This window comes from Nicotiana tabacum, chromosome 9, assembly GCF_000715075.1.
Source record: "Nicotiana tabacum cultivar K326 chromosome 9, ASM71507v2, whole genome shotgun sequence".
Classification (NCBI taxonomy): domain Eukaryota; kingdom Viridiplantae; phylum Streptophyta; class Magnoliopsida; order Solanales; family Solanaceae; genus Nicotiana; species Nicotiana tabacum.
This window is the reverse complement of record NC_134088.1, coordinates 104,429,872-104,437,836: the sequence shown is the minus strand read 5'-3', so window position 1 is coordinate 104,437,836 and position 7,965 is coordinate 104,429,872. Positions and strand designations below refer to the sequence as shown.

Below are 7,965 nucleotides of genomic sequence, written 5' to 3'. Positions count from 1 at the left end.
TGCAATTCTTGTTTTGAGGTATCTCATGAATGACCCTACACATGGTATCTTACTTTCCAATTCTGCTGACATGTCTCTTATGGGTTTCTCTGATTCTGATTGGGGTTCTTGCACTATTTCTCGAAAGTTTGTCAATGGTTATTATATCACTCTTGGTGGAAGTCCTATTTCTTGGAAGAGCAAGAAACAACCTACTATATCATTACTTGGTGACCTTGGCTTGCCAATCTCCAATCCTATTCCTGTGTATTGTAATAGTCAGGCTGCTCTGCATATAGCCAAGAATCCTGTCTTCCACGAGCGCACAAAGTATATTGAGATTGATTGTCATTATGTGTGTGAATGCCTACATGCTGGACTTATTTCTTTACACTTTGTTTTTAGTGTAGATGAGTTGGCCGATATCATGTCCAAGGCTTTGTCTACTCAACTGCATTATGGTATACTTGGAAAGCTTGGCGTTTCTTCACCCTCAGGCTTGATTGGGGTAGGGGGAGGGGGGTGCTAGAGCCCAGAATGATAGTCCTTCTACATAATAGGCCCAATAGACATTGTATAGGATCCGGTCCTAATTACTTGTAAATACACATTTATTGCTATAAATATAAATACTCCTAAATGAAATAAAAAAAGGCAGATGGTCATTTTCTCTTTTTACTTCTCTCTCTTCTTCTGGACCCTTCTAGGGTTTTCTTATTCATTCTTCCTCCATAGCTCATCTAAGCTTCATCCTAACAATTTTAAATCAAGGAATTGAAAATTGTTAAAGGTTTACCACAAAAACTTATTACAGTTCTACGAATGTGCAATTATATTGTACCTTAATGCGATGTTATTATTTTAATGCATGAGTATTTTTGAAAGTATAACAATGAAAGTTGTTATTTAAATTCTCCAATTTGGACTTGTTCACGATGAACATGCAAATCACTATTACATCGTTGTTGAAATCGTTTTTAATATCGTGAGTGATTCAAATCCAATAAATTATACCGTATAATCTTCAATGATCCAGAAGATTATATTGAGAGATTGTATTGACAATCATTGAAGATTATAAAATATTATTAATTATACAATATAGTAAATTCAATATTCTTTCAAGCAATGGAATAGTTATTGAAAACTATAAAATATTGTTAATTATACAACAAAATCCATGATCGAGCCTTAATTTGAAATAATTACCCCTCCTTCAATAATTTCGCTTATGATGCCCTATTGCAGTAACCTATGCATATCACCTACCCGCCTCACCAAATTCTGCAATTGAGTTAGGACTTCAAAAAACTTTAGCCATTTATAGGGAAATGACAGGGAGACTAGGCAAAGATGAAAGGGTAATCTTGTCATTTTACTAAATGATAAGGGTGTCAAATTTATTGAAGCATCAGTGGAGAGTGCACTTGATCATTCAATACTCCTCAAGCCTTTACCAATTCTTCTTAACTTACACTCTAGCTTCAAAAGTGTTGATGATTTGACCCAAATTCATATTACTTGATTCACTTGTGGCTTCATGGTTGTTGGATTTACAATCCACCACCGTGTGGCTGATCGCAGTTCGGCCAACCACTTCTTGGTTCCATAAGGAGCCAAGCCACTCGAGGCCTCAAAGTCAATCCACTTCCTTTTTGTGATCGTACCATTGACACCCCTAGGAACCCTCCGCTAATTGGGTTTGAGCATAAGGGCACAAAGTTTATGACTAAATGGGTGAAAGAAGAATATTCGCTCCACGGATTAACTCCTTATACAGAAAATGATATAGTTGTGAAAAATATTCCATTTTACTCCCCAGTTTCTCGCCAACTCATGTTAGAAAATGAGTTAGTATCTAAAAAGGAAATATTCAAATTCTTGCTTTAAAATGTCTAGATTCATTTCTATTAGCATTTAGTGTGTCTTTATTATTTCACATAATGGATAATTATTTCTATTCTAGCCGTTAGCCCATTATGACCAATAATTAGTCATTATAATATTCTTATCTTTTCTTAACCATATATATATTTTCATTCTTCTTCTGAAGATGGACAAAATTATTCCTTTTATTGAGTGAGACTTAGTATACAGAAAATACTCTCCTTCCTTTTGCTGGATTTCTACCAATAATAAATCTTTGTCAGTTTATGCTCCTAGTTTTATACTAGAAGAGCTTGTTGAATCCTAGGGGATAAACCCAAACCGGGTGAAATATCCTTAAGGACAATGTTTTTGACACGTCTCAAGCTTTGAAGAATTCCCTACAAGTTTCGTGATCAAGTATTTTCTGTAAGATTCACGACAATCTTAAGGATAATTCATTTTGTTCTTATGTAGAATACTACTTATAGAATTCTGATGGATTTTAAAGACATACAGTAATATCTTCCACTTGATATGTTTTTGCGCAATATTATATCTAAGTACCAGATATGCATAATTGAACTAATATATACCTCTTTAACATTTATTATTTTAGGCTTATTCTCGTAAAAATATTAACAGGCAGATAAACTTTGGCTATAAGATGATAAATATAATCTCTTCTAATTTTATTAGTGTTTCAGGCTATGCGTTATTTGCTGTAGTGAATTTGTAGCGTGTTATTATTTATGTGTATTTTGTAGTGTGAAAGAGAATGCATGTTATCTCTTTAGTCCTATAAGTGTTGCTTTTGTAGTTCTCTTTATCTTGAATGTTTTAAATTTTCTCTCTTAACATTTTAAAGAGGAAATATGTTATTTATTTTGAGAAGTGGTAAAACTTAATTTCTTAATACGTCAATATTTTACAGTTTACTTATGCTGCTAGAGATCATGAATGAATAGTTGAGTGATGCTAAATATGACTTTATCAAAATGGTTATTATACATATATCTAAAAGAACTCATGTATCTATTTTATTATCAATCATTTTTGTCCGCCCTTATGTCAGTGAGAATAATTTTTTAATGTCAATATGGTAGAGCCTTACGAAATTTGTGATTCTTGTGGCGACATTATATATTGGAGAACCAAAATATATTGTATTTTGGTGTAAGTACCTTATGTTCTAAAATTAATATTAGCTTATCTCTTGATCATTTGGGTGAATGTTGAATAATGATTGATTTTCCTTCATATAACTATGAGTTATTTATTTGAGATCAAATTTTATTGGAAATTAATTATATATTGGGGCACACTAAGCCATTATAAATCTTTCAATGTAGAAGAGGATTCGAGAGAAATGATAATCCTATAAGTCAAAAATAAATTTGACTAAGCGGATGATATAATTATTGTGGACATTTCTCAAGCGAATCTTATGGCTAATGCAAGAGATTGAGTGTTAGACTCGTGTGCTACTAAGCGTATTTGTGCAAACAAAGTTAATTTCGTGTCCTACACCCAAGTTGAAGAACAAGAAGAATGATTTATTAATTTGGTAATACTTCTTATAAATTATGAAAAATCTTATCCCTCTACCTTAATAACTTTGAAAATGTGGGGGTCACAATATTTAACTTTGGGTTTCTTAAATATTTGGGTGAAGAAATTGTTGATTTATTACCTGTTTCCAATTTAAAATATTTCTGTAGAAGTTAAAGATGCTTCTATGTTTTAAAAATTTTACTTTGGTATTTGAGTATGAAAGATACCAAAAGAAAATAAATTCTATTATGTGTTGAATATTTTAAAAAGCACTTGAGATGATTTTTATAATGACCCGACTGGTCGTTTTGAGTGTATTAGCCCCAATCCTCTATTTACTTCTTTCCCCGTATCATTTTCTGCTTATGTGACTTACCGGGAGGTTCTGTTTGTGGTTTTGGAGTGATTAGGGACTCTTAGTCCCTAAAACAGAAGCTTAAGTCTTAAAATTTTGACAGTAGTTGAAACTATGTGAATATGACTCTGGAATAGAGTTTCGTCGGTTCTGTTAGCTCCGTTGGATGATTTTGGACTTAGGCGCGTGTCCGGATTGTGTTTTGGAGATCTGTAGCTAAATTAGGCTTTAAATGACGAAAGTTTGAATTTTCGGGAAGTTTCATCGGAGGTGAACCTTTTGATATCGGGGTCGGATTCTGATTCCGGAAGTTGGAGTAGGCCCGTAATGTCAATTATGATTTGTGTGCAAAATTTGAGGTCAATCGGACGTGATTTGATAGGTTTCGGCATCGGTTGTAGAAGTTTGAAGTTTCAAAGTTCATTAAGCTTGATTGGAGGGTGATTCGTATTTTTAGCGTTGTTTGATGTGATTTGAAGGCTTGATTAAGTTCATATGGTTGGTTTAGGGTAATTAACGGATCATTTTGGACTCGTGAAAGATTGCAGATTTTTTCTGGTTTTCCAGTTGCTGGTTTCCTTCTTCGCGTTCGTGAGGGGAGTCCCACGTTCGCGAAGAGGAGCTGGAGGCAGGAGAATAATTGTTCTTCGAGTTCGCGAAGTGTGGGTCGCGTTCGTGAAGGTTTAGGTCAGTAGTGCATCACGAACACGTGAAGGGCATCGCATTCGCGTAGAGGAAATAGAGCAGCTGGGACCCCAAGGCTTTGTTCTATACGTTCGCATAGTGGAGAACGCGTTCGCGAAGCAGCATGCAGTGGAAGCTATGCATTCGCAAGAGGTCACTCGCGTTCGCGAAGGAGGGATTTTTGGTTAGTGTTTAATTGTTCAACGCGAACGCGAGGGTGTGATCGCGTTCGCGAAGGAGGGAGTTTTGGTTAGTGTTTAATTGTTCAACGCGAACGCGAGGGTGTGATACCTGGGCAGTCTATAACATTTCTAAAATGAGGGTTTAGTCATTTTTACCAAAACTTGAGATTGAGAGCTAGAATTTGGACGCGATTTTGAGGGATTTTCAGAGACATCGATTGGGTAATAATTCTTCACTTATTTTTGGTTATATCCCACTAATCTATCATTAATTACATCCTTTATTTTCAGATTTGGGTTGAAAACTTTGGGGAAAATGGGAGAAGTTCTTCAACTAAGTTTTTGTGTTTTGATTGGGATTTTGATATCGGATTTGGATAATTTTGGTATGAGTGAACTCGTGAGTGAATGGGTGTTCGTATTTTGTGACTTTTATCCAATTCCGAGAAGTAGGCCCCGATAGACATTTTAGGACGATTTTTGGAATTTTTGTTAAAGTCTTGATTTCATTAATTAGATTAGTCTATTATAGTTGTATTTATGTTATGTATTTGGTTTTGGCTAGATTTGGGCCATTCGGAGTCGGCTAATCGAGGAAAGGGCATTCTTACTGATTGATTGAGCTTGGTTCGAGGTAAGTGGCTTGCCTAACCTTATGTGGGTAAAGTCCCTTAGGATTTGGTACTGTTGTGATATGTGAGCGCCGTGTATGCGAGGTGACGAGTGAATACACGAGTTATTTATTGTAAAACCTAATTTTAACTGAGTATTAACTTGTTTTCATTTATAATTGAGTTATGCCAATATGTGTATTTATCCTGTTTAGTCTAATATTGCATGTCTACGTGCTTTAACTGCTTATTTGAACTATGTCAGCATGCCTAGTTAATTTCCTGTTTTTCCTTGACCTTTATCAGACTTAACTGTAGGGTTCTTGCTATTAACTGTTGTATTTATCGGTTGAGCTGTGTGTTTACTTTTGAGACTACGTGGTGGTACCTCGGGAGTTCTCCTTGCACATTTACTTTTGAGACTACGAAGCGAGACCTCAAAAGTTTTTCTTGCATATTTACTTTTGGGACTACGAGGCGGTCCCTCGGGAGATCCCCCTGCATATTTACTTTTGAGACTACGAGGCGGTATCTCGGGAGTTCTCTCTGCATATTTAATATTGGGACTACGAGACGGTATCTCAAGAGATCCCCTGTTGAGTATTTACTTTTGGGACTACGAGATGGTATCTCGGGAACGCCCCTGTTGTTATCACATTGTGCTGTGTTGTTATTTCTCTGTGAATTCTTTCTGTTAAATTCTCCATTTTACTTCATTTTATTATATCATCTGTCTTATTATTATATTCCAGTAGGGCCCGGACTTGACCTCGTCACTACTCTACCGAGGTTAGGCTTGGCACTTACTGGGTACCATTGTGGTGTGCTCATGCTACTCTTCTGCACATATTTTTTGTGCAGATCCAAGTGTTTATTATCGGCCACATCACCAGTGAGCAGTGACAGTTTGGAGACTTCAAGGTATATCTGCCGCGTCCGCAGACCTCGGAGTCCCCTTCTAATCTTTCTCATGTCCATTTTCTTTATGTACTTCTTTTATTAGACTTTGGTGTATAGAGATACTAGTTCCTTCTATAGCTTGTGACTTATGATGTTTCGGGTTTTGGGAATACTGAGTATTACTAGAGTGTTGGTTATTGTACATGCGGAATGACATTATTACCAGTTATTTAGTTATCTGTTGCAGTTAGTTGTTAAGTTTTACTTCCATTTTGTTATTTCCGCATTGTGTTAGGCTTACCTAGACGTAGAGACTAGGTTCCGTCATGATATCTTACGGATGGAGAATTGGGTCATGACAAGTTGGTATCGGAGCTCTAGGTTCATAGGTGTCATGAGCCACAAGCAATTTTAATAGAGTCTCATGGATCGGTACAAAGACGTCTGTACTTATCTTCGGGAGGCTATAGAAATGTTAGGAAAATCTTCACTTCTTTGATTCCTTATCGTGCGCATTTGTTGACTTCAAAATTTTAAACTCTTGTCTTTCTATTCTCACACAGATGGTGAGGACACACACAACTAGATCCGATGATCATATACCCAGGCTCCTTGTTGGAGCCGCAAAAGGCCGGGGTCAGGGCAGAGGACGAGAAATACCACGTGGTGCAGCCAGAGCACCTGCACGACTGCTGCAGTAGAGCCACCAGTAGCTCCAGTAGGGGAGCAGGCACCTGAGTTGCCTGTTACTACCCCTGCACTTCAGGAGACTCTTGCCCAGTTTTTGAGCATGTTTGGCACTCTAGCTCAGGCAGGGTTGATCCCACTTGCTCCTGCCACATCTCAAGCCCGGGGAGGAGCACAGACTCCCATCGCCGGTACTCCAGAGCAGCGGGTTTAGGTCGACCAAGTTCTAGAGATTATACCAATGCAGCCGGTAGCTCCAGTTCAGCCTGAGGTTAGGGCATCAGTTTCTGAGGTGAAGCAGCTCAGTCTTGAGAGGTACAAGAAGTACCATCCTCCTACCTTTAGTGGATTGGAATCAAAGAATGCCATGGTTTTTTTGGAGGATTGTCACCGTATTCTTTGTACTATGCTCGTAGCGGAGTCGAGTGAGGTTTCTTTTACTACATTCCAGCTTAGAGGGGCAACCTATCAGTGGTGGCATGCTTAAGAGTTGGGTAGTCCGGTTGATGCAGAATCACTTACATGGATTCAATTCTCGGACATGTTCTTGAATGAGTATGTTCCCCATAGTCTCAAAGACACATAGCGCTCGGAGTTTGAGCAGTTGTGCCAGAGTTCTATGACTATGTCAGAGTATGCAGTTCGCTTCAGCGATTTGGCCCGACATGCACCAGCCTTGGTTTCTACAGTTCGAGAGAGGGTTCGTCGGTTTATTGAGGGACTCCACCCCAGTATCAGGCTTAGCATGGTATGGGAGTTGGAGATGGATATTTCTTACCAGCAGTTTGTGAGTATTGCTAGGATATTGGAGAGTATGCTTGCTCGGGAGAGAGAGTAGAGGGATGCCAAGAAGTCTCGAGAATCTGGCACTTATAGTGGTACTCGTGCCTCTGCTGCAGTTCGTCATGGTAGGGGTTATGTGAGTCGCTCCATCCATTCAGCACGTCCAATCACCAGTGGTATTCCAGCCCTTTCAAGGCCCCAGGAGCCTTATTATGCACTGCCAGTATCTAGTGCACCTCATGTACAAAGTGCTTTTAGCAGTCAGTCCAGCAGACCTGGCCCGAGCCAGTCACAGAATCCATGCCCTCCGAGATCTTATTTTGAGTGTGGCAACACTCCCCATATGGTGAGGGATTGCCCCACG

The 7,965-nt window shown here is 38.3% G+C and overlaps 1 pseudogene; it reads left to right on the top strand.

The window, feature by feature from the left end:
* The first annotated feature begins 1,214 nt into the window (after positions 1–1,214).
* Positions 1,215–7,965, top strand: part of LOC142164069 (agmatine hydroxycinnamoyltransferase 1-like) — a 30,877-nt pseudogene continuing 24,126 nt past the window's right edge.